Consider the following 27,022-nt stretch of genomic DNA (forward strand, 5'->3'; position numbering starts at 1 on the left):
AAAGTAGGTCATGGGATGGGTAAAGTTGCAGGTTGGTTTGCCAATCTCGGGAAGAGTTTTGTCTGGTATATTCTGAAACCTATCATCATAATTGTGATTTGCATAATCATATTGTGGGGTTTGGTGAGACTGTACCAATGGTATAGGTCGAACAGATTGCAAAGGTCTATGAGAGAACAGGAGCAGAGGTTAGCTGCTATGCAAGATCATCAGTATAGGAGTCTGAGGGCTCTAGAAACGATAAAAAGGGGGAGCCTTGCAACAAGTTCTGTTTGAACCATTCAAATTGGTGTACTAGTGATGACCCCTGGAGGTCATCAAAGGGGGGAACTGAGAGAGCGCAATTTGAATGAAATGTATGAATGCGCCATATTTACAAACCAGTTGCGTAAGTTAGTTAAGGTAACTAGAAATATGAAAATATGTATCCGCATTTACTCACGATTGCTTTGTTAGATATAGAGAGCACATATAGAGTGTGGGCTAATATAGAAATGTGTGGAAATGTTTAGAAATGTTAGATGTGTTAATCAGGTTCCATGTTATGTAGCTGCTAAATGAAGAAGGATGTAATGTGCAAAATGAAGAAACGTGCAGACCACATGGCACTGTATAAGAACGAAATGTACAATTGCATCTTTCATGTAACATGGATTCACTATTATTCAATGATTTCTGCTTACATGTTAAAGACTATGTTTTATAGAAGTATTTCATATAATCAGAGTGTGGTGTGTTAGCATATTATTTTAAGTTAAGAAATAATGGTTCACAGGGTGCAGGCTACTGCACGTAATTTAGTAGGCCCGGAGAGATAAAGTGTCCTCTTTGATCTGCACGTGTTAGTTAAAGTCGAGCCTCGTTAAAATAAATTGCCAATGCTGGTCGAAGTTTTTATGGCCTAACCTGATAAGGGGAGCCTGGAATTTGGGGCCCTGCTCCAGAGTGTCTGTTTGCAGGTGCGAGGGGGGTACCAATCAAGAGCTTGATGAATAGAGCTCTGTCCGGGGAGATAGGCTCGGGTCCGGAAGAGTCTACTGGAATGTCATGGGGGTACCAGCATGCTGAAGACGGAGCCTGGGAAGCAAGGTCAACTTTAACAGGCGGCCCAAAGAAGTGAAACTATGGAAAAAAACAGAATCGAGACCACGTGAATTGTGTACGTGGTGGGCGTCTCAGAGGGGCGTTCCACCCATACTGTGATTTTGTATTAGGGACAGCACCCTGGGGAGGAGGTAGAGCAGATGGCCTGAGGACCCTTAGAGAGCGAATGGGTAGGCAGAAAGGGTACTGCTACAATGCATAGGTATTTCATCTAAGACTAAGAGAGAGTGATTGAACTTCTTTGGAAGTCAACACGGCTGACACCTTTTTAGGTAAAGAACTTGCTAAGTAGGGATGCCATCTAGTCTAGTGCAGGGTCAGTCTAACCTGATTTGTTTTCTTTTCTGTAAATGACGCTCAAGCTTCATCTTGTGTCGATGATAACTAACTTACTGATTTTTGAATTAGTCTTGGTGGTTTTCTTCTGTCGATTAAGATCTCTCAGAGAGTTCATGTTCATCTTATTACCTGTGTATCTTTTGAATCTTATATTGAGATGTTTATACCTGCAACTAATTTTGGCTTTATAATAAATCTTTAAACTTATCCGTAGTAAGTGGTTCTTTACAGTTGTGTCAGTTGGGGCTGGTTTGACCTATGTAGGGTTTGCCTTTTACTCAATGACAGACAACAATCGATCCAAATTATTTAAGTGAGATAGGAGTTGGGGTGATCTGGTAATTGATCAAAAATCTCACTTTCTCACAAGTAAGCGAGTGTAAAAGAGCTTTGTCCAGTTGACGAAGGCTAGGCCCAAGCCCATGCCAAATATAGCAGCGTATAAAATCTCCCACCGGAGTGAGTCAAAAGCCTATCTAATGTCCACTGAGAGGACCAATGCTCTATGCCGCAGAATTGAATATTGATCCAAAGTGAGGAGCAACTGGTGGATAACAGGCATAGTATTATGCATGAGGATGAAGCCTGTCTGATCAGCATGCATCAGGGAGCTTGTGGGAACGCAAGCAGGTGGCCAATATATTACTCAGAATCTTATAATCCGTGTTAAGCATAGAGAGTGGGTGGTAAGAATCAAGCAGGAGTGAATCTCTGTCTTTCTTTGGGAGCGACAGGGTCACGATCTCACAAAGAGACGAAGGAAGCAAGTTCCGCCGGCAACATTCTTTAAAGAGGGCTACAAGTTTGGGGGAAAGGACTGGAGCATACACTGCATAAAACTCTACCAGAAGATTATCGGGTCCTGGCACCTTCCCCAGAGCTAGTTCTTAATGGCACCCCTGACTTCCTGTTCAGTAAAATTCTGCCCCCAACTGTTGCACCTCCTTAGGGCTAAGTGCAACTGACAAGGAATCCCCGATATAATTCAACATATCTTCCTCACCACACCTGGGCTCTGCAGAATACAACTCACTGTAGTGGCGCAGAAACGCTTCACCAATCTTGTACTGAGTGAAGTCGTTCCGCCCGAAGAGTCCGGCACCTGAAGGATAGTATGCCCCCGGTACTCAGCCTGAAGGAGCCATGCTAACATCCTTCCAGACTTATCCCTATCAGCATGTGCCCTATCCACATAAACTTGGGGGATGTTTCATTGCTTGAAGTGCAGAACACGATTACGGCCGGAACAGAGGAGCATTGCAAGAGCACCCTAGGCATCTCAGCACTTTGACAGCTATCTATCACATGTCAGGATAAATGTGCATTTTCAGAGCACTTAGGATGTCTCTGTCCTGGGATCACAAGTCAATCGCCGGGAGTATCTTAATATTGTGAACTCGGTGGTGGGTTAGCCGTGTGTGTTGTAGGTCAGACTAGATGACCACTTATGGGAGTTCTGACATTGTTTCAATGCTGGAAGATCAATACATGGTCCAAGCCAAAGTAAGAGCATTCTTTTTAAAGTATTGGAGCTGTAAAGCGATTCTCTTTGTATAATCCAACTACGGATGCTCTCTTCTGTGATTTACATTCCAATAGCTTTGTGTTCAAAAATACTGAATAGAAATACAAAGTATAATACTAGTCATACTGCATTTTGCTAACAGAGATTTGGAGTTCTGCATTTAATTATATTGTGTTTTATACATCTATTACTAATTGCGACCAAAATTGTCATTTTTACACATGTTCCTTAATTCTCCTGGCACTCACCTGCCACTTTTCAAACTGTGTATTTTTTGCAGTCTAGAGACATGAAAACATTATTTTCTATTCATTCAAGATGGCCACCACTTTACATTACTCCTTGTTGCATTACGCAATGTGGAGGCCATCCAGAAAGTGTATTAAATAGGCTTTCAAGATGGCTGTTTGCGGCCAGTGGTTTTGCCAGTGCCAACATATTTGGGAACTATTTGGCAGTGACAGGGGCAATAATAGCAACCACAAAACACTGACAAACTGTATACCTGTTGTAATATTTATAGACACACACCATCAGATAGCACTCAATTTATACAGCCCTGTGGAAGGCTAATCAATATTGTCATCTGTCCTTCAAAGGCCACCTTTCTCAGTGCCAATCTTTATACCTGTCCCCTCTTCAAACTTCAATCCGGAGCATATTCAACTGGATTGAAGATTCAGTACTTCACTGATCTATAATTAGGTCAGCTCATAGCTTGTCAAAGCTTAATGGATACATTGCATTTATTTCAAAAAGAATAGTTGAACGCCATATTCAATGTATGAAGCAACAATGCAATTAGTGAAGCCGAATAATGTACAGGATATATAGTTCGATCGGCTGGTTACAAGTTTGTACCGCAATAGTTCAACTCAGCTTCCTATTATTTCAAAGAAGATTAAGTATGTTCCACTGAGTTAGTTTACAGTAACAGCAGGTATTTCCAGTGCTACACATCTATCCGACTGCAGTTGCCCTTTTATCCTCAAACTAATACTCCTCCTAGTAATAATGCAACCCAATATAAACACAAAAATCAAATACTTTAGGTAGTTCCGCTCGTGAGATATTAGGGCTAAATCTATGCCTCTCAGTTTACTAATCTGTTTAAACTAGGAGTGCTTCAAAAAGGTCTGAATGACAATATTAAGCACTTTATGCATAAAAATGTACACAAACAGGATGCTTTTGTGCAAACCTGTGTATACCACAGAATTGGGAGTGGACCGGTCTTTAGCTCATGATCATTCTGAATTTAAGTGTTTTTCAGTCTTCCTATCACATTGAACAACTCAGGACTTCACATTTTCAAAAATTAATGCAACATTTTGAGAAGGTTTCTAAAAAGGTGCAGTTATCCATTTGTATGCGTGTGACTGAACATTCTGGGGGCTATTCACAAAGGTGAACGTACCCATGAGTCAATCCACATGGGTAAATTTGCCCATATACTGTTTAGTAAATGTATGTCTTTTGGCTATTCATAATTTCTGAGTGTAAATTTACTACAGTATCCCCATTCAATGAGACATAACGGTGGAGGCAAATTAAAGGCATCAATATACGACTAGTAACTTTTCACATGTAGGATGGAGTTGCTTGCAGTCAAGCCAGTACTGGCTGTACTGGATATCCTGCTTTTCCCTGGGAGGCTGAAAGGGTGGGATCCAGTTTTGTTCCTGGGGTCTGGTTTTGTTACTGGGGGCCAGTTTATCACTGAGCTGGGGGCACTGTGTTTTGCTAATTGTTATGGGTATAAAAGCACTGGCTGCAGAGTTCCTTTATATCCAGCAGTTTTCTGGCAACAATAAAAATGTCAAGATGGTGATTAATGTTCCTGCTGGAGAGAGATGAAAATGTTGTCTGGTGGCAGTTTGGACTAATCTAAAGTAGCACAGAGGGTTAACATACCTGCTGCAAAGAACGTGTTCCGTTGCAGATCACAGCACTGTATTTTATGTGGATAGCTCAGTGGGTTACTGCTTTTGTCATAGAGACCCTTTTGTTACTTGCAGTTCATAAGTTGCAATCACAGCACAGCAGAGTGAGCTATGAACTGTCATCAAAGAGCTGCATGCAAACTGCATGATACAGGTTAGAGAGTTATGTTTTTTCACAGTCTTTCATTATCATAATGTTGATAACAAAGTTTTGTTTGTGCAGAAATACATTATTATGAGAAAAGCCAAACCTAACCCCTGCTTTACATTTTGAATCCTGAGTTTGTGCTTCTCCAGAGTAAGCACTCTTAAAAAATGCCTACTAGTATGAATGACATTTGAATCCTAAACGTTGTAGTCCACTTTGTCTTATGAAATATTTTCTAAGCACTGATTTACATGTATGATTCATTGTCTCTGTATGTCTGAGGGCATAGTTTGGGAAAGCGTTCTCTGTAAGGCCATGGCACCCACTAGCACATTTCATTCACCATATGTTTTGAAAATTCTTATGATGATGTTATAATTCCTGGTTCTAGTTCAGATGACTGGGACACTGATACTGTTAAACGCATGATGCCTGATTTACAGGCACATACAGGCACATACAACCGGGAAAAATGAAGATCTTTATTTGAATGCATTGAATTACAAAGACATGTATTGTTTTCATCACTATGAACACTATTACATGCATCAAACTAGCTAGAGAAATATACAATTACAGACAGTGGGAGCATTGCAAAGCTCCACCATTTAATATTCATCCAAATTTCTTAAAGAAATTCCAGAGTGAGGACAGATGCCATCCTTCAGCTTTTTTATTATTCAGAAAGTCCACATCACATCCTGAAAAACGTAATTACAACTAACAAACTGATTTATTCAGAGGAGATTGTTCAGAAATTTGTCCTACAGGGATATGAGTATTGGTAAAAATAATTTGATGAGAAAAGTATTTGGGGAATCAAATATTGACAAATTCAAGGTATAGAAGCACTATTCCAAGCATGCATTATACCCCCAAAAAATATTTTTCTGAATGAAACAATCTAGCAGACTACCTATCTGGGATTTGGAACTATGAAATACCTTAAAAGAGGCCTATATAAAAAAGAATGATTCAGCACTATTCACTAGTTGGCGACCACAAACATTTCTGGCTCTCCCTCCTGAAGATTTGGCTTTTTTTGCCGTCTGATTCCAATTCCTACATGCATCATTTTCTTTCCAAAACCCCTGGTAGAAAAGCTAATTGCCCAAACCCTCAGAATGACAGACGGATACCTATAGTAAAACCTATTTTTCAGCATTTTTTCTAACCTGTCCTTTTGTCCAGGAGATACATATTATGTGTGGGTAACTTTGCCAACACTGATTAGCATATTCCAGTCGTCTAGCTGTGAAGGAGCATTTGTCCCAAAGTACAGGAAATATGGATTTTTCTAATTTCCTCCTGGGACTATGCCCATTAGTACTAAATAATATGTACCAACAGGTATGCATGACATTTATAAAAAATTGAGCAAATACACAGAAAAAGAAGCTGCTGAAAAAAGTTGACAGAAAATGAAAATATGCAAGCAATTTTTAGGATTATCGACAATGGCATGCACACACTCTCCAAAAGAGTGTATTCATTAAATAACTTCATTTTCCTCAGTGTAGGGTCCTTCCCAGCCTGGGTCCCACCAATGACTATGCAACACATGGAGCTTAATATTACACGTCTTTATTTGTTTATATGTAATTGCAAACTCAACATTCTAACACAAGCGTTCATTGCATTCTGCTCTGACACCTTCATCACAGCTCTACGCAGTCAGGAGCCAAAAGGGTTCTGTCATAAAACTCGCAAGACACTACACCCAGCATTAGAGCTCCTTAAAGGAGCCTTAGGTATTTTACAACGTGGCCAAGCTCAGTTAAGCTATAATGTAATTTCACTGGACATAACAGAAACTTTGATCAGGTTATGTGCCCTGGCAACTTCTAAATGAAACAGCCATTTTTGAGTCCTACAACTTAACGTTAACACAGAAGACAAAGGCTAAGAAAGAATTCACCCCATTCTCTGCTATTGAAAATCCACCTGTTACATGACTAACACATGGAGTTATTTCCCTTCCAATTAGGATTTTTCATTTTTATGATTGCCAGAAATATAAATCACTGGGCTAGTATGAAAAAAGGCACTATTCACATTTATTTAATTTGAGGAAATTTCCTTTCTCCTGTAGTGTCCTCCCCAGCCCAGGAGCAGGTAACAGACCATGCCACATGCTCCGGTTTGCACATTTTATTCTTCAGCCTGCAACCGTTACCTGAACGCACTGCCTCACAAATTTGATCAACCACAGTCACAGCCACCAGATTACGTAATACTTGTATGGAATCTGCTGATGGCCACTAGAGGCCTCATGCACATAAATACAGGACATGACATCTTTTACATTTGCTTAAATGAAGATGACCCTGTGTTTACTGAGGCATCAAATTTACTCTCCCCACTCCAATCTAAACCACTTTGGGAAATGTGTTGGTCTCTGAAGGGCTCATATTTACTTTTTCCATTCCAATCTAAACCAGTCTGGGGACTATCTTGGACACTGAAGGGGTCAAATTACTCTTCATCTCACATTTACACCAATTTGTGGAATGTGCTGGACTTTGAAGGGGTTACATTAACTATTCCTACTCCAATCTTAAGAATCTTGGGTAAAGTGTTGGACACTGATGGGGTCAGGTGTACCATTCCTACTCCAGTCTAAACTACTTTGGGGAATACGTTGGACTCTGAAGGGGTCATACTTTCCGGTTCCCACTCTACTGAAAACCCCTTTGAGGAATATGTTCTATTCTTACTACAATTTTAACCACTGCAGGGAAAATGAATAACATTTACGGGATACAATACTAAATATTTCCCTCACAGACCATTATACCTTCTCATTAGACATTATTCATATGTTTTTCAATAAATGCTCAAACACAACAGTGACAACTCCAATCATCTTGTTATTATTTTATTTTGTCAAAACATTATTATTCTTTTCTTATTTCATAGTCGTTCTATTTTATCAAAAATATGTAAAAACATTTTGGGGGGGATTTATTATATTCCTTATTTTGTTCTTTAAAAACATATTTGTACATTATTCATCTTGAGTTATGAAATCACAAATACATTTTTTAAGCAGTGATTCTTCAAGACCAGAAGAGAATTTTTTACAAATATAATACACAACCAATTTTAGAAAAAGTATACATAAACAAACACCCCTGGATTGAGTTAAATGAGTACAATCATACTTCAATCACACCAACTCATCCACTCTCACACCAACCACAACCATACAGTATCCGTACACAGTTGAGTAATCTGTGACAAGAGAAAGCCCCTGCTACAAACGGAATAGCAGTGCAGGGCACGAGGCTCAACACGAGGTCGACGCGCGTTTCGGTGGGATCTAGATGTAAGGACCACCTTCCTCAGGACCTATCCAGATACCAACTTTCAATTCCCAGGGGACCTATAAATACATAAAAATGTCAGCACTGTTATATATTACAAAAACTGAGACAATTCAATCAACTAAGGCAATTTAAATCTATACAGTTGGACCCAACATGAGCACACGCGTGGTACTACAGAACATGTATCACTCAACATTTCAAAAATCTTACCACTCAAATGAGCTGATATGTCTTTTAGATTCCAAAACTACAGTCATATAACCATATGATGTAGAGTCAACAGTATCAATTATTAGCAACAAAAATAGCATTCATCAATTATAAAGCATAAGACCCATACCATCACCTTCACCCTGTGAAAAAAGATCATAGAAACCATGAACACAGACAAAGAACTCCCTGCCACTGGCATATCGAATTTTCCTTCGAATATCCAAGAAAGTTATTTAGTACAATCCTCTTACCAAAGATACTATGAAGTGAATATCAATTCTTTTAAGAGTGAGATTGCATCTTGTAAGGCATGTGGCGAATCGGTATTATGACAAACAACCTGAAAGAAAGGAAAGTGAAGCCTCTTTATATTATACCATCTGTCTATATTTAGAAACCCCAATAGAAGGTGCAATGATCTGGCGAAAATATATTGACCTCATATAGTCGCATATATTTCTGATGTTTATTTAAATATGGCGCTTAATTCTCGACACCAAAATGTTGTAACCATTTTAACCTTGGAGAGACAAAAATAAATATGGCTTTATAAATTTCATAATTTACTGTTGTTAAAAAGTATCACTAAAGTCACTCATAATTGACCAACGGTCTCGCGATATTATAGATTGGCAACATAATGAGTAGTGGAACCTAAAAAGATATATGTATTTGAACAGATGTTTTCTATGTTGTACCAATCTTAAGCCAACTGCTATGTTTATAACTCAAAATTACGAGAACACACAGTAGGTGCCTTGGTGGTTGCTAACATCCAAGGGGACACGTAACATTTCTCCCTCAACAATGTAAATAATAATGTATCGTGCCATAATGTACGTAAAAGGTTTATGGACACACTTAAAAAGTCCATACAAGACGCACTATACATTAACAGAGGTGGTCCCTTTATTCTTGCAATAACATTTAAGGGATAACATTTACTATTCCCCATGCAATCTAAAACATTTCGGACAAAGTATTGTACATAGAAAGTAAGGTTAGGTGGAGCTCACGGAGTTTCACTCTGCGGAATTCCGCTGAGTGATTGAAAAACTCCACAAATTTCACAGATTTCCGCAAGCAAGTGGAGTATTGGTTGAAAACCCCTACACCTCAAATCAAAGAGCTGACTGAAGCCTTACAACAGTGTGCATTGTCCCCGGAGACCCCCAGTAACTGATCTGATTTGTAGTTATGTCTCAGGAGCCCCAATGTCCGAACACAGTGCCATGGAGCTCTAACACGTATAAGCCTTTCCGGCCTTGACACGACTTAAGCACATTGACCCTGCCAGGCCTAACACCCCTTCACACGCTCCATGTCCACTTCTTAGCTCACCTCACTAAGGGGGTCATTAGGATGAAGGGCGGACTTAGTCCACCTGCCATCCTATCGGGACTAGGGACCGCCCGCCATAAGGGCGGGGGTCCCGATGGTGGAATTAGGATGCGCCCGCCACAGTGGCAGGCGCATCCCTCAGTTTTAACATTGTGGCGGGCGGTGCTCTCTGCACCGCCCGCCACAATGTAAAAAATGAATGTATGCATTTGCATACAAGAAGCGGCAGGCACAGCACGGTGCCTGCTGCTTCTTGTATGCAAATGCTGGGGGGTACCACAGGTACCCCCCATGTGCACCCCACTACTCACCTTTACTCGGGGGGCCAAAGGCATCTCCTTTAGCCCATCATAATATGTCTGGCGGTGTCTATTTGACACCGCCACCATATTATTCCTTTTCCGCCCCGGCCGCAAGGCGACCGGGGCGGAAAAGCAGCGGACGGTCTTTCCGTCCGCCGCGGTCCCCCCGCCATCCTAATATGGCAGGGGGAATTCTGGTGATGATGTCGGGCGGATTGCCCCCACCAGGCCGGCGGTGGCTACTGCCAGCCTGGCGGGGGCAATCCGCCCGACATCATAATGGGCCCCTAAGTCTCACCACTCGGTTGTCCCGCTAGCTCATGGCTGGTGGCAGCTGCTGCATATCTGGAAATATCCAGGCTAGGCCACTCAACAAGCTGTTTTCGTCTTGCCCCAGTTTCACCTCATGTGTTAACCGTCTCCTGCAGCCTCCGCTCTGAGCCACAGCCACCAACAACTCAGAAGAATGACTAAAACTGCAAGCTCAGCTATGAAAACAAAGAGTCCCTATATTAAAGAATGAGCTTCTAGTGAGAGACTACGTTCTTCAGATTGAATAGGCTTCTTCTGAGTAACCACGGTAGACAGACACATTTCCACATTTATTGGATTGCATCAATTGTTAAAAAAAATAAAAAATGGAACATTACATGTTATTGAAAACATTTTTGAGCACTGCCATTCTTACATTTAAAACAGGTTGCTAAAAAAAAAACGGTTAAATTATCTTGCACAATATGTGTAGTAAGGGAAACTTTTTAACAATGTGAACGGTCACGGTCTATCATTTACTCCTCTTTGCAGTGTGCCTCTAGTTTCATGGAAAAATACATATGGCTGCAGGTATGCTCAGATGGCATTTGTGCAGGAAGTGGTCTGTTCTAGTCGCTTTTTGATAACACAGGAAACTCTTCCTTTCAGAATCACAATTGCACCTGGACAGTCGAGGTGAGTTTCCAAATTGGTGTAACTAGTAACACACAGGGGCAGAGGGTGGCTATGACCTGAGGTGTACAATGGAATGGGGGCTGTACGTTTGAGGTCTGACTCTGAACAGTGATAGCTGATGTGTTCAAGGTGCCTCAGGCAGAACCTAAAACCGCAGCTGTAATCTCTAAACTACAGATTCAAATCCTACATGTTGGGCTCGGTAAAATACCGTCACTCCGCATTTTTTACTCCGCATTCCTTTACTCCTCATTCCATGATAACGCAGGTACCTTTACTCCGCATTTGTTTACAACGCATGCCTTTATATATTATATGCTTTTATCACGCATGCTTTTACAGCGAAAATCATTGTAAAAGCATGATTTGTAAAAGTATATGTTTTAAGGTAAGTTGTAAGGTAAGTATATGGTTTTTGTTTGGGGTTTTGGAGTATATGTTTTTTGGGTTCAGGGGTATTTTAAGGGTGGGTTTGGGTTATGGGGTGCAGGGGTATTTAAGGGTTAAGGGGTACAGGGGTATTTTTAGGGTTCAGGGGTAGGTTTGCGTTTTGGGGTACAGGGGTATTTTTAGGGTTCAGGGGTTGTTTTGGGTTTTGGGGTACAGGGGTATTTTTAGGGTTCAGGGGTATGTTTGGGTTTTGGGGTACAGGGGTATTTTTAGGGTTCAGGGGTTGTTTTGGGTTTTGGGGTACAGGGGTATTTTTAGGGTTCAGGGGTTGTTTTTGGTTTTGGGGTACAGGGGTATTTTTAGGGTTCAGGGCTGGGTTTGGGTTTTGGGGTACAGGGGTATTTTTAGGGTTCAGGGGTTGTTTTGGGTTTTGGGGTACAGGGGTATTTTTAGGGTTCAGGGGTTGTTTTGGGTTTTGGGGTACAGGGGTATTTTTAGGGTTCAGGGGTTGTTTTGGGGTACAGGGGTATTTTTAGGGTTCAGGGGTAGGTTTGGGTTTTGGGGTACAGGGGTATTTTTAGGGATCAGGGGTAGGTTTGGGTTTTGGGGTACAGGGGTATTTTTAGGGATCAGGTGTAGGTTTGGGTTTTGGGGTTCAGGGGTATTTTTAGGGTTCAGGGGTATGTTTGGGTTTTGGGGTACAGGGGTATTTTTAGGGTTCAGGGGTTGTTTGGGGTTTTGGGGTACAGGGGTATTTTTAGGGTTCAGGGGTTGTTTTGGGGTACAGGGGTATTTTTAGGGTTCAGGGGTAGGTTTGGGTTTTGGGGTACAGGGGTATCTTTAGGGTCAGGATGGGTTAGTGTTTAAGGGTGCTGGGGTATTTAAAGGGACTAGGGTGGGATTCGTTTTTAGAGTGTATAGGGTAATTATTAATTTAAAAAAATTAAATATATCTATATTTTATATATATATATATATATATATATATATATATATATATATATATATATATATATATATATATATATATATATATATATATATATATATATATATATATATATATATGTGTGTGTGTGTGTAATATTAATATAGTTCTGAATATAATGTAATTTTAAAGAAATAATGTTTCATTTTAATTAAAAATATATATATATGTGTATATATATATATATATATATATATATATATATATATATATATATATATATATATATATATATATATATATTTATATATACATATTTATATATATATATATATTTAAAAATAAAGTACTTTTACAAAGTATATGACTTCACCACACATGCATTTGCGTTGTAATTGCATGCGTAGTAAAGTCATATGCGTTGTAAAAATTTGCGGAATTATGGCTTGAGGAGTAATGGTTTTTGCGGATTAAAAAATGCGGAGTGATGGTATGCGGGATTTTTGTTTGCGGAATTGAAAGATATATTCGTTGGGCTCAGCCTTTCATTGTATCACTTCTGCTGGCCGCTATCAGTCTTACTGGAAACCTTATGAAGCGCCTAGGCATTCCTGAATGGATATTGCACACTATATAAACACAGCGGCTAGTATAGCGAGACTACTTTGTGGAGCAGAGTTCACTGCCCACCGTTAAAGAAAGGGACAGAACTATTCCCACTCTAATTTTAGAGAAAGTGTTAGACATCAACGGAATATAATTTAATACTCCCACTATACACTAAACCACTTTATAGAAGCTCTAACCTAGTAAAGGAATCATAATAACAATTCTAACTCCATACTAAATGAAATTTACAAAATTATAAAATTAAAATATCATATCCACTATTCATACTCAAAACTGTACACAGTTTCCCTAAATAGTATATATAAGAAACAATACTCACTTAAGGAACATTAAAAACAAACTAAATTTAAATATATATATTTTTAAAATAAAATAGATTTAGTTGAATGCAAAATAAATAAATGATTTTAAGAACAATGTATTACATGGTTTTTAATATAAAATTCTTTAATTAAAACAAATAATAATTGTTTTTGTAAAAATGCACACTTTAAACAATATATACAAATATATAACTAATAGATAACAATACATTTTTAAAACATACAAATATAGTAAAACTTTTCCATGTCACGTCAAAAACGGAAAATAACAGGAGTATTACATAATCAAAATGTATGTATAATGTTTAAACATCCAATTACAGTACAAGCTGTGCATACAACATTAACAATTATAATATTAACTAAATAAATAAATAAAGAAACATACTAAAAATCAATTATATCAATTGAATTATTAAATATAAATAAATAATAAATATATTTAAAAACAAACTACCATAAATATATATAAATATATATATTACCTACTTCGATCACTAGTAGGTAGTTATAGTTAGGACCTCGTTTCTATTCAAAAAGCTTTTTTTCTTTTCCCAATAACTTTGGCGCCGGTTGACTATTGGCCCGCTCCGGTCAGCTCCTGTCTTGATAGTTTCGGGGTGATTCGTCAAGCAGGGGCTGAGAAAAAAGGGGGGTCCCAAAACGCTTTTTCCTCATGTTAATTTCCGTGGAAAACTTTAGACAAAGCTACAGACTGAACTACTGAACGGAATTACACCAACTTTGGCAAAAAGGTATCCTTTGGTTCAGAAAGAGACCTTTTTGTTAAATGGTGTAAATCCGTTCAGTAGTTCCTGAGAAATTAGAAAAAGAATACGTTTCAATATCTGGGGTAGTGGTGAGCTTCACTGTGATAGGCTTCCAACATTCCAAACCAGGAAGTGTTGGCAGCCATCTTGTGACTCGGTAGAACTGAATCACAAGAAAACAGTGAAACAAAGTTACAAAACAAGAAAAGGGGGCAGGGTAGAAACACCCTGACCCCCTAGGCCTGCTCAGGGGGTCCCACGTGGACCCCCAGGGTTAAAAAAGCATTTTTGTTGTAATTTTGGCGGAATTCGCACTGGGGTTGCAAATCCCACCGAAATATTTTTTTAAATGAAGTGCGCGCTTCATTTTAATGAGGCCCCCGGGTGGGCTAGGTCCCGGGGGCATTGCCCAAAAAATAATAGTGGGGTCCACCTCCCTGGGGCTATGCTGATTATTTGCAGTGGTACGCGGCTCCCCCACAGCCCCGGGTATCGCCACAACCCCAAAGCATTGTTAATTGGATGCAGGGGGCTCTCGGCACCCTCGCAGCCTCGGGGACCATCACCTCCCCGGGGCTTTGAAACTGAAGGGAGGGGGGCTGCGTGGCCCCCCTCCAGGAGCCTTCGATGGCCCTGGGGACCGCCACCCCCAGGTCCGGCTCCTGCAGCGAACCGGGGTGCCCACCCCCGGGACACTGCTGTTTGCTATGGCAGGGCGGGAGCCGTGCGGCTCCTGCCCTGTCATTACAAACTCCCCCTTGCTTTATTGAAGCGAAAGCAGGGAAACCTGCTCTTGCTTCAATGAAGCAAAGCAGACTTGCTTTTGAGCAAGGGGAGCTGCATGTCAGCAGCTCCCCTTGCTCAAAAGCAATGCCGGCTCCCGCAGGAGGCAGGGAGCCGGCAGGACCGTGGGGGCATTGGGGCTCCCCCCACGGTCCCCAACACAAAGGGCCAGCCCCGGGCGATGGGGTCCCCGGGCCCTGAAGGCCAAGGAGGGGCCCCTCTCCAATATTAAATAAAAAAATCAAAAATAGATAACGAGGCCCAGCCCCGGGGCATGGAACCCGGGGGCCAATAGAGGCCTCTAAAAATAGGAAAAAATAAATAAAAATGTGGCCATGCCCTGGGGGATGGGGTCCCCAGGTCAGAAATTGGCCTTGGGAGGGGGCTGCAAGGGCCCCTTCCCGTTTTTTCAAATTAAATGTTTAAAAAAAAACGCAGGCCCTGGGGGCTGGGGTCCCCGGGGCCCCAAATAATGTAAAAGAAGGGGGGCCACACAGCCCCCTTGTAAAATAAAAATACATTTTAAAAAAGACGGCATCGCAGCAGATGCCCGGCCCCCTCCCTGCAGCACTCAGCAAATGCACACCCTGGCTCGTTGTAAGTTGGGGAATTAATTCCCCTTGAAACCGAGGGTCACCGAGGGTCCATGGGGGCCAACTATTCCACCAGGTACCTCCAGTATGGGCCACAGAGCTTTTTACACCTCTCTGCAATGCAGCTCTGTGGAACTTACTCGAGGTACCTTATGGGCTAGTTGGCCCCCAGGGACCCTCAGGACTCAAGGGTAATTAATCCCCCAACTTACAACATGCCAGGGGGGCACGTTTGAACAGTGGTGCAGGGAGGGGGCGAGGCGTGACATAGCAAGTGTGCAAACGCACTCTTTGGCTCACTGTAAATTGGGGGATTCAGTCCCCTTCAATCCTGAGGGTCCCTGGGGGTCAACTAGCCCACCAGGAACCTCCAGTAAGTGCCACAGAGTTGCGTTGCAGAGAAATGGTCTGAGGTCACACTCCTTTTTATACCTCTCTACAATGCAGCTCTGTGGTGCTTACTGGAGGTACCTGGTGGGATAGTTGGCCCCCAGGGACCCTCAGGATTCAAGGAAACTTAATCCCCCAACTTACAATGCACCAGGGGGCTTGTTTGCACAGTGGTGCAGGGAGGGGGCGGGTCATTTGACATGTAATCAGTGATGTCATCAGTGATGTCACTGACCATGTCATGAATGATGTAATATGTGACGTTATCAGCAGTGCATTGCTGGTGTGCGAGTTACAGTTAGCTGAACTAACTATAACGGGGGAATTTCTATGGGTTTGTATGAGAGAAATGTCCAACTAACTATAATATCCCTGAAACCTGTGGTTTTTTCAGTGAATGTGTAAGGTTTTTTTAATGCTAATTTGCCAATCACAACGCTGCCTTAGCAGCGTTGTGATTGGTCTGAGCGCTGTGTTTTGGTGCTCAGATGCTGACTGAAGGCCTGGGCATGTTCTCCATATAGACTGCAATACAGCCTGCATGGAAAACATGCGAAGTGTGCAAGATTGTTTTGGCCAGCCCGAGAGGGCCGGCCAAGCAGTCATTGAGCAATTAGAAGGGTGCTGCCGAGCACTCCTCTCCTGCCCCCACTCCTCACGCAGAGCTGCGCAAGTAGGAGAAAATAAAATGATAATAATGCAAGTTATTATCATTTTATTTTACATTTGTTTCAATGCAAAAAAGCAGTGGGGCGACGCTCCTCCACCTTAGCAGAGGAGCCACCACTGCACTTATGCCCAATCCCCTTATGATATGGGGACACATCAGTTCCATCCTCGCATGGATGTTTCCACTTAGCCACGCAGCACATATGTGCACATGTACACGATGACGAGTTTGGGAAAGAAGTAGGAGGTGTTTTCTTTTCAGACTTACATGGGATAATTTGTTTGCATTCCGAAAGGCCACATCTATGGCATGTTGACCTTTCTCCATGTTGTTGCTGCTTGTAAAATTGCTAAGAATTCCACATGTCATTTATCAGCGACTTTGTTTAGAGAATATTCATTATGTTTCATTAGGCAACGTGTATATTAAACTACTGTGTGTAATATTGCCTGTTTCATCACTGGACTGTTGAACATCTTGCCATGACTTGTATATTATGCGTAAGAATCACTGCAATTCAATAAAGTTTGTGTTAAAAAAAGAAAAAAACATGACTGAGAATCTTTTTCCAGTAGCTCTGTATGGTTCAGCATTCCCATCAGATATGCATCAGCCTCCCTTGCTCTTGGCTGCATTGCCAACAGTTGTATGTGTGTGGGTAGAAATGACTCAGGTGCACTGGGGTTAAGTACCATTGGTGTAACAACTTATAGGCTGCCTGTCTATGTGGGACACTTTTGTAGGTTACTGTGATATTTTCCCAGATTTCCTTCGAAGTCTTTTCTGCAATTTCCGTATTTACCTCTCAATTCTGTTTCCCTGGAAACTCCACTTCTCCACATGTTGCTTCCAGAAGGGTCTGAGAAATCCCTGAAATCAATCCCCAAGTACCCAAGTGAGAAGTGGTGAAGTCTCTATTAACCACCTCCTCGACCTAGGGGTGCAATGTCTAATATGGAAATATTAAGCAAATGAAGTGTGATCAATAGGAAATTGATGACATCCCTTAAGGCACTCAATCTGGTGTACTCCTCCTGAGTTATTCACGAGTAAACATCAATGTGTTTAAAAATGTATTGGCAATTTTATGGATATTGTTCACTTCATATCCATTATCAATAAAGTTTTTGTTTAAAAGGAATCTAATCCAATTCCACAGATATAAATTACTACATCCAGCTCCAATGCATTTCGGGCAACCGCCCTTCATCGGGGAGCATCTACAACAAAACGACATGAGTTGTAACCATCGAATAAATAAGTGTTTATAAAATACATTTAAAAAAATACCTTAACCTAGTGATGACAAAAAGTCTGAAAAGCGAAGTGAATTAATAAAGTCAATGTGATTTGCCGGGAGAAAAGAATAGTGACTGAGAGTAAACATTTTCTGAGAATGCCAAATCATACTGATACTTCGTGAAATGAACGATTGCTGTGAAAATAGGACACGGTAAGGATAACGTGAAGTTAAACCGACAGAAAATTGTGAAGTTAAACCAGCGTGATAATAGTGATAAGCCAAAAGATACGTTCACAAGTTGTTCAGTGCGGTATATGCTGACGCGTTAAACGGGCGACAGTGGCAGCACGTAAGGTTGCAGTGCACAAGTATTATCGGTACTTACAATGTGACACGGGGATCAGAGAATGTTAAACGCTGTAGGTGAAGATCGGTAACTCGCAGTTATGTGGACGAAAGCTCAACAACGGCTTCATTTGGACGAAGCCGGAAGGTGTGTTAGTCATGTGACCGTAAGTGCGTCGGTATAGAAAGAGGACTGGCGAGGGGAAAGTGAGACGGAATGAAAACACTATCAACGGGACTGTGCATTCAACACGTGAAATGTGTGTGAAATGACAAAATAACAGAATGATGAATAGCGTGGTAAAATAACAACAGTAGAATAATGAAAAACAGTTCAAAGGCACTAATAAATTGAACGTAGATGGTTAACTACACACATAAAAGCGGTAAATTCAGAACCAATGTGCTCATTAAATGAGCTGACAGTCAAAATAGCAGTACAGTTACAAATAGCATGAAAACTCAATCCGTTCATTGAGTCCATGTGGCTTAATCGAGTTAAGTCTATAAATCCAGTGGTTCTCACGTTGTAATAACATCCTGTTATTATCTCTTCCCTCTGTTTTTTTGATAATTTCCAAAACCATGAACTTAAGCTGGGATATGTTATGGTTCATTTCAACAAAATGCGATGCTACGGATGATTTGAGGTTCTTGGTTCGAATGTTAGATTTGTGTTCGTTAAGACGGACCTTACCGCATGGGCATTTGAGTAAGTAAATGAGATTGTTAGTGTCACAAGTGGCTGTAACATTCAAGGTTATGTTGTATACTTCGGCAGCCTGTTCTACAACCATGATGCGGATTTTGGTAAAATACGCCCTCAAGGATGGAAGCAAATTACTGGCACAGATTGACACCATTCTAGAGGAGTTGGGCCAATTGGTATCCAAAGAGGTACTGGATGAATTTGTTAAACAGCTCAATATTAAAATGGCTAAACTTGAGGAAGTGATAACCATGAAAAAACTACGGAAATCTTTACGAGATTTTAAAGATTATCAGGCTGGCCATACACTTACATTTCACCGCAAATATGATCATCTGTTTGATAAGAAAACAGGATCAGCAAGTACAACTATTTTAACGAAACAAACAGTGGTTGAAGTAAGTGAAAGTGATGTATCGGATGGCAGTCTCCCAGATATTTCTGCAGTGGGTCTTAATCAGGAAACGAGTTTGGATCCACAGAAAAGAAAAAGTAATTTTTTGTTACAGTTCCAAGTAATGAATCAAGGTCAGATAGAATTTCATCAAGAACAAGGGAGTCAGAGGGAAAAGGGACGAGGCGGACAAGGAAGAGAAAAAGGAATAAACACAAGCCAAAAACAGGAGAAAGAAACAAAGAGAAATTGCCCGTGGGAATGATGACAAGGGACAGGAAGACCAAAATATGACTGTGATCAATCTTTCTCAAAGAACTCTTTCCATTCAGGAAATGGAGGTCCTCGCATTAGGTCTGTCCTTTTGTCCTCCTATGAACCTTAATTATACCCAGACGAGAATTGACTTGCTTTATTTCTCTAGAAAGCTAAAGTTAAAAAAATGGTTTGAGACACATTCTAACAGTAATGCGACTGTAAGTGAGCCAAATGTAATGAGTAATCTTAACATTGATGATATCGAAACTCTTCAGACGTTATCTTCTTTGGAAGGGAGTGATCTATTGAGAGAAGAAATGTTAGACAATTGTGAAATTGACTTGGTGTCAAATCCAGTTAGCAATTTTAAGCCCAGGTCTAGATTCTTGCCTAATAATGTATGTGAGGCAGTGGAAGTCTTTTAAAAAGGAGTTTTAAATGATCTAAAGAAATTGAGACACAAGAAAATTCTGGTCAATAGAAAAAATCTTTCTTTTGATCTGATTAAGGCAGTGGAAAATCTGAAAAATTACAACTAAATTGTGATACGCCAATCAGATAAAGGCGGGAATGTGGTGGTGTTAAATAGAGATAAATACCTAGCTGAGAGAGTCAGACAATTGGGTGACACCACATGTTATAACATCTCCACTTTTTCTGATATTAGCGAGTCCGATAAACGGTTTGGGCATCTGTTGTTGTGGAGAGAGAAGGGTTTACTCAAGTGGGAGGAGTATAATTACTTAAAATGTGTACACCTGAGGACCCCAATTATCTACCTTCTACCAAAACTACATACACATGGGTTGGACCCTCCAGGGAGACCCATAGTCTCTTCAATGGGATCCCTACTTGAAAACACCTCACGATTCATCGATCATTACTTGAGACCTTTTGCAGTAACCCTTCCTGCTTATATCAAAGACACTACTCACTTTTTAACAATCATTGATGGCATTCATTGGGAAACAACATATACTCTTGCTACCCTTGATGTGTGTAGTCTCTACACTAGTATCCAGCATGATCTTGGATTACAGGCTGTTAAACACTTTTTGAAGACACGTTCCATCTCCTTACTGCACCATTTGGAAATGTTGGTTGACATGATTTATTTTTGTCTTACGAACAATTTTTTTATTTTTGATGATTCAGTGCACAGGCGGTCACAGGGCACCTTGATGAGCACCTGCTTCACCCCCAGTTACGCTAAGTTACGCTAATTTATTCATGGGCTGGTGGGAGGAACAGGTGTCATTGCAAATGGAAGAGTTTGAGAGCAATGTGGTCCTGGGGCTGGGGTACATCGATGATACTTTTATGGTCTAGAATGGTAGCGCTGAAGCAGCAAAGAACTTTGTGAGCAAATTGAATGTGAACAAGTGCAATCTTATGTCCACTGAACAGATAAGTAATACTTCTATTGAATTTTTAGATGTTTTAGTGGAAATCCGAGGAGAAACATTGTCAACAAGTCTGTTCAGCAAAAAGACATCAGAGAATAGTATATTGAGTGCTAGAAGCTCACAACCCCGTAATCTCGTTGACAACATCCCCTATGGGGAGCTGTTATGGGCTAAACGGAACTGCAGTACAGAGCTAGCATACCAGACAGAGAAGGAAATTATGTGTAATCATTTTAAGGAACCAGGATACAAAGCTATAACTATCAGACAAGCCTGTAATAGGGTAGAGACTACCACTAGAAATGAATTGCTTCATCCAAATAGACAAGATACCAATGAGGAGACAGTAAGATTTGTGACCACCTTTTCAGGACAAGCTCATGAGAGCAGAAAGATCATAAAAAAAACATTGGCATGTGCTATCTACTGATGGACATCTCAAACTATATATATCTAGTAACCCACAAATCACCTTCAGAAAAAGTCGATCATTGAGGGATGACTTGAGTCATAATCATGTGACCAAACAGGACATGATTAAATCTGGGTTCAGGTGTTGTAAAAACTGCAAAGCAAGTCGTAAAAGCATTGACTGCGGTGCATTGATTATTCCCAATACTGACAGGGAGTTTACAATACGTAAGTCTTTGACATGTAACTCTATGTATTGTGTATATGTATTAATATGTCATGTAATAAGTGGTACGTGGGCAGCACAATACATTGTGCGAAGAAGAGAGTATTTGAGTATATTCGTGCTATTAGGAAAAACAATAAGCAGTACCCAGTAGCACGTAACTTTTATGATTGTCATTTCCAAGATGAAAATCTTCTGAGAATGGTGGTGATTGATGCGGTTGTCATGGGTGTCAGGGGTGGGAATTGAGAACTATCCCTGCGTAATTTAGAGTCAAAGTACATTATTGAGTTTGACTATCTGACCCCAAATGGCTTGAATTTGAGCGAGGAACTAGCGGTTCACTTGATGGAATGAAATTTGTATATGCAAGAATATTAGGCGTTGTTCGACCCTTCTGTGATTTTAAAAAATTTTAACTTTTTGACTTTTTAGGTATGGAATGGCCTCTTGTTGATCTTGACGCTACAATGAATTGGATGGTCTAATCATGTTTTCAAGCGATGTGTTCTACTACCCATTTAAGTAGTAATATTGACTTTGGACTATTTGCCCACTGGGGCGAGATGAAGTAATAGGTATAGCAATTAACTATACAGCTGTGTCTTAGTGGTGAATCTGCCTACAGGGCCGTTATTGCCCAAACTATACATTATAGTGGCGGCTCAAGACTGTGTCTGCTTCTGGTGCAGCCGCCGGCTCAGGACTGGAGGATCGCCCGCCGCGGATCTGCTCACCTAGCCTGATTCCAGAGGACCCTGTTTGGGGCTGTTAATACAGAGGACGCTCCCTGCTCATTTGTGCCCACACCTCGCAGCACCCGCTACGCGGGTGCCGCTTCGACCGCCTGGATACGGGGAGGTGTTTCCTGCTGCTGATTGGGCTGTGCTAGTGCCTGGGACCACAGAGGGAGAGTGAGCGTGCTAGCGAACGCCGCAGGGACTCAGTTGTCCAGGAGTCCCTGCGAGACCACAACACCTGGTCTGCCTTGCTTGTTCGGCCCCGCCCACCGGCCACCACAAGGGTTATTTAATCAACATCGAGTCCCGGGCAAAGGGCGGGCCGTCTGTGGCCATCCGGGGACGACATGGGACGGGATGGGCCACCCCTCTGAGGAGTATCGTCCAATATGGGTAAGCATAAATTACAAACTTCAATTAACGGAGGATCTGTCAAAGCTAAAGTCCCTCGAAAATCCACCACTTCAGCTACTATCTTGTCCTACCTTACTTCCACTGTGGGTAAACTAAATAAAGAAATTGCTAATACCGAACGGGAGCTGGGCCTGGAAACTCTACAAGTGAGACACCAGGGTCTCCCTTGAACGGTAGACAGACTATTCCATTGGAGCCCAGGATTCTTATTAACCCTTATAAGGACATTTTATACCCATCCCTCCCCAACACTCTATGCCCTGAGGATGATATCCCCGCCAATAACCCAAAAGAGCAAGGTCCCCCAGGGGGTGCCACAAATATAGCTAAGAAACGGGGCAAGAGGCAGTCTAAAAGGTTCAAAACGCCTATCTCTTATCAACAGAAAAAAGGACATCCTGCATCAAGACACTATGAATCCTCTATGAGAGACATGGTTGAGAGTATTCTCACAGAAAAACTGGAAACAACACTGATCCAGATATCAAATGACATTATTGAGACCTTAAAGGAATGTGTAGCAAAAATTTTGAAAAAGTGTGAGCGTATAAATGCATTTATAGCCTTAAAAGATCGTTATCCCCCTATGCCAAATGACCACTCTACTATCAATCCCCGATCCCAGCAAATACAGCCCCCGGAAACGTCCGGAGAATGTACACCATCAATTCCTCTGACCTCTCCTCCCTCACCAATGCTTCATAGTGGTATAGTATCTACTGGCCAAGAAACGGGCCCTACGGGTCAGGTGCTGGGTACAGCTCACTATAGCTCCCCATCCCCCCAGGACTCTTTAACCCCAGGGAGGGTACATCATAAGGGCAGGGGTCTGGGCCTCAAACCCATCATTAATCTACCCCCTGAGGCCACACCCTATGTAGCTATATTAGTAAATGTACCCCCACCGAAACCGGGAGAGATGGAGACCCAGGACTCACTGTTAACTAACATCAAGATATGGTGTGATGAAAACTGTATGGGTGGTAAAAATCTTTCTGCCAGTATAAATATGGGAAGACGAGTAGGATGGCTGGGGAACACAAAAAAAAACCTAAAGGGAGACTGTCTCATTGTAAACTTTAAGAGACCCCATGAGGCTTCACGTCTGTTTTGGAATGCCACAGAATTGGATGCTAAGGAGGGAGAGATAAGAGCTCTACCACTTGGCTTCTTTTACCCTCGGCCAGAGCCACCTAGGAGTTATCAAGGGGTGGGCTATCCTCTAGTACCAGTAAGACATTCAGCAAGACATCCGGTCTGCCTAACTAGTTGGGCTACTCAAAAAACAGGCCTACTACCTAAACCACAAATCCCTAGTACAACAGAACCCAGGGAGGGACTGGCTCTAACAAATAGGTTTTCACTCCTATCACATCTGGGAGATATTGATTGACTGACTCAAGTAAGATCATCGAATCAGTCTCAATGTAACCCATTAAATAAAGAGGGGAGGGGGAATCCGGCAAAATTGATGAGCTGGAACATCGCAGATATGATGTAGTGGCAATACAAGAGACATGGGATAGGGAGTGTAATTTCTGGGTGGATGGGTTTACCTCGTATTTTGTAACTGCCCGTATGTCCACGTCAGGGAGAGATAGAGGAGGACTTATGTTTCTGATCTCGGTTAATATAAAGGGTACAGTAAAGGTGCCTAATACTATCTCTCCAAATTACTTAGTACTTGAAGTATCCCTGCCTAATAATAATAAAATCATATACATTAACTTTTATAATGCAATGGAGGGAGAGTACCCAAATGAGCACCTCCAATCTTTAGCAAATTTTTTAACGACTTATAGTTAAGCCCAAATCACTTTCTTTCAATTTATTCTGATGGGTGATTTTAATATTCATTTATGTGATTTAAACTGCCAGTATAGAGATTATAATTACCCGGACCATTCTTCTTACAAGCACTTTGAACACAGCGCAAAGGGGACTGCCCTGGAAGCTCTGCTCTCGGACATTGATTTGTTCGAGCCAGGGTTTGCGGACAAGAAGGAACGGGTTGCAACGTATAATGCTAGGGATAGTGAATCTATTATAGACTATATGTTTATATCTCCTGGCTTGTTAAGTTAAGTTATTTTTTATAATGCTATACAATCAATTTTTAGTGACCACAACCCAGTGGTGCTGGAACTTGATAATAATTTACTCTGCTTTATTAATGCAACGACCACAGCAGCTGTAGTTGAGGTTGTATCAATGGACCAGGGGAGGAGATTAAAATGGAACAAAATCACCCCTGAGGACTTTTTTAACACAATCAGATCTAAGGTCGGGAAAGAACTTAATACCTGCAGTGATCCGCTTAGATACGGTGGGGATGTTATTGCCTCTTTCGAAGCAATTTGTCACCAAGTCTCAAGCGATCTTACAGTGAAGGTACAACAGAAAGCAAAACCGGTGCAGGGATGGTTTGATCACAAATGCACAAAAGCTCATAGTGAGCTCATGAGGGCACTTAATAAGAATCCTAGAGACAAGTACGAAGTTACTCTGCTAAGGAAAAGATATAAAACTATCCTGCAAACACGTAAAAATGAAGTAAAAAAAGAGGCATGGGACTCATTATATGAGAAAGCCACCTTGAGGAATAGCTCTAAATTCTGGTCAATCGTTTTAAACTCCCCTTTGTTTAACGGTAAGGAGAATGACCCGTTAGAAGCTAACATTTCAGAAAGGGATTGGCTAAACCATTTTGAAAACATATATGGGAGTAACCTAGAGCCTGTTATTTACGTGCCACATAATAGTGAGCCATTGGGGTCTCCCCCGAATATCACTATAAAGGAAGTGCAGAAAGCTATAGCAGATACGGCTGGACATAAAGCACCCGGCCCAGATGGGGTGCCACCTGACATGTATAAAGCTAACCCTGATTTTTGGTCAGTAATTCTTACAAATGTTTTTAACATAGAAGCCTGCTCTACCCACGTCACAATCCCCGCCTCCTGGTCCCGCTCCACTATAATCCCTGTATTTAAAAAGGGTCAGAGGGGGGACCCAAGATGCTACAGGCCAATTTCCTTAATTGATTCCTCAATTAAAATATTTGGGAAAGTAATTAGCCAGGATAACAGCCTGGGCCACTGAAAATGCCATCCTAAGTAACGCACAATACGGCTTCAGAGCCGGGAGAGGCACCGAAGACCAGTGCCTAAACTTACATCTCATAACTAATAAATATACAGTTGCGGCTAAGGGATCAATCTTCCTGGCATTTATGGACTTATCCACAGCTTTTGACCTTGTCAACAGGTCAAAGCTGTGGATAATGCTCCTGGAGCTAGGTCTTGACCAGGCCCTGGTGAATTTTTTGGCTGAATTGCATAGAGACCTGACTGCATCTATTAGGATGACGCAGGAGGGAAGGTGCACGGCTGGGTTTAGATCGGGAAGGGGGGTGCGCCAAGGGTGCATTTCGGCCCCAAAGTTATTTACATTATATATAAACTCCCTGGAAGATGTTTTGGTAACTGCAACAGCTGATATTCCGCGTATGGGAGGAACGCCCATCCCTGTACTCCTTTACGCGGATGACACTGTGCTACTAGCAAGGACTCCCATCGCCCTACAACGCCTTCTTAACTCCTTTGGGGAGTTTATGAAAAAACTGGACCTAGTTATTAATGTAGAGAAATCGCATGCCATGTCACTAGGGAATATGAGGAAGTGCTTTAAAACCGCCTTTTGTAATGACTCAGTAATATCTAGAGTAAAAGTCTTCACGTACCTAGGGGTCGTGTTCGACGATGTAGGCTCATGGGTCCCTCAAGTTTTGAATAAAGTAGCCGCCGTAAGAAGATCCTCGGCTGCTATTTTAGGATTTGCTAAGAGACTGGGTGGCAAACCAGGAGAGGCAATATTGTCCATCTACAAAGCCAAAACTATGGCCATTGCAAGGTATGGGGCAGCAATATGGGGCTACAAAAATACAGCCCCCATTCAGAGAGAAGAAAATAAATTCCTGCGAGCCTTATTAGGTCTCCCCCAATCAACTGCTACATATGCAGTACACTTGGAGCTTGGGATGGGATATATATCTGACACATTAAACATGGCCCCCATCCTACTATGGATCAGAACCTGGCTGAACCCCAATCTCACACTGAATCATAAAATCATCAGGGATTGTATGTTACTTGATAAAGTGTCAGAAATACAATGGCTGTCCTTTATTAAATCTACTTCTAATTAT

This window comes from Lissotriton vulgaris, chromosome 2_1 (assembly GCF_964263255.1).
Source record: "Lissotriton vulgaris chromosome 2_1, aLisVul1.2, whole genome shotgun sequence".
In the NCBI taxonomy this organism is placed as follows: domain Eukaryota; kingdom Metazoa; phylum Chordata; class Amphibia; order Caudata; family Salamandridae; genus Lissotriton; species Lissotriton vulgaris.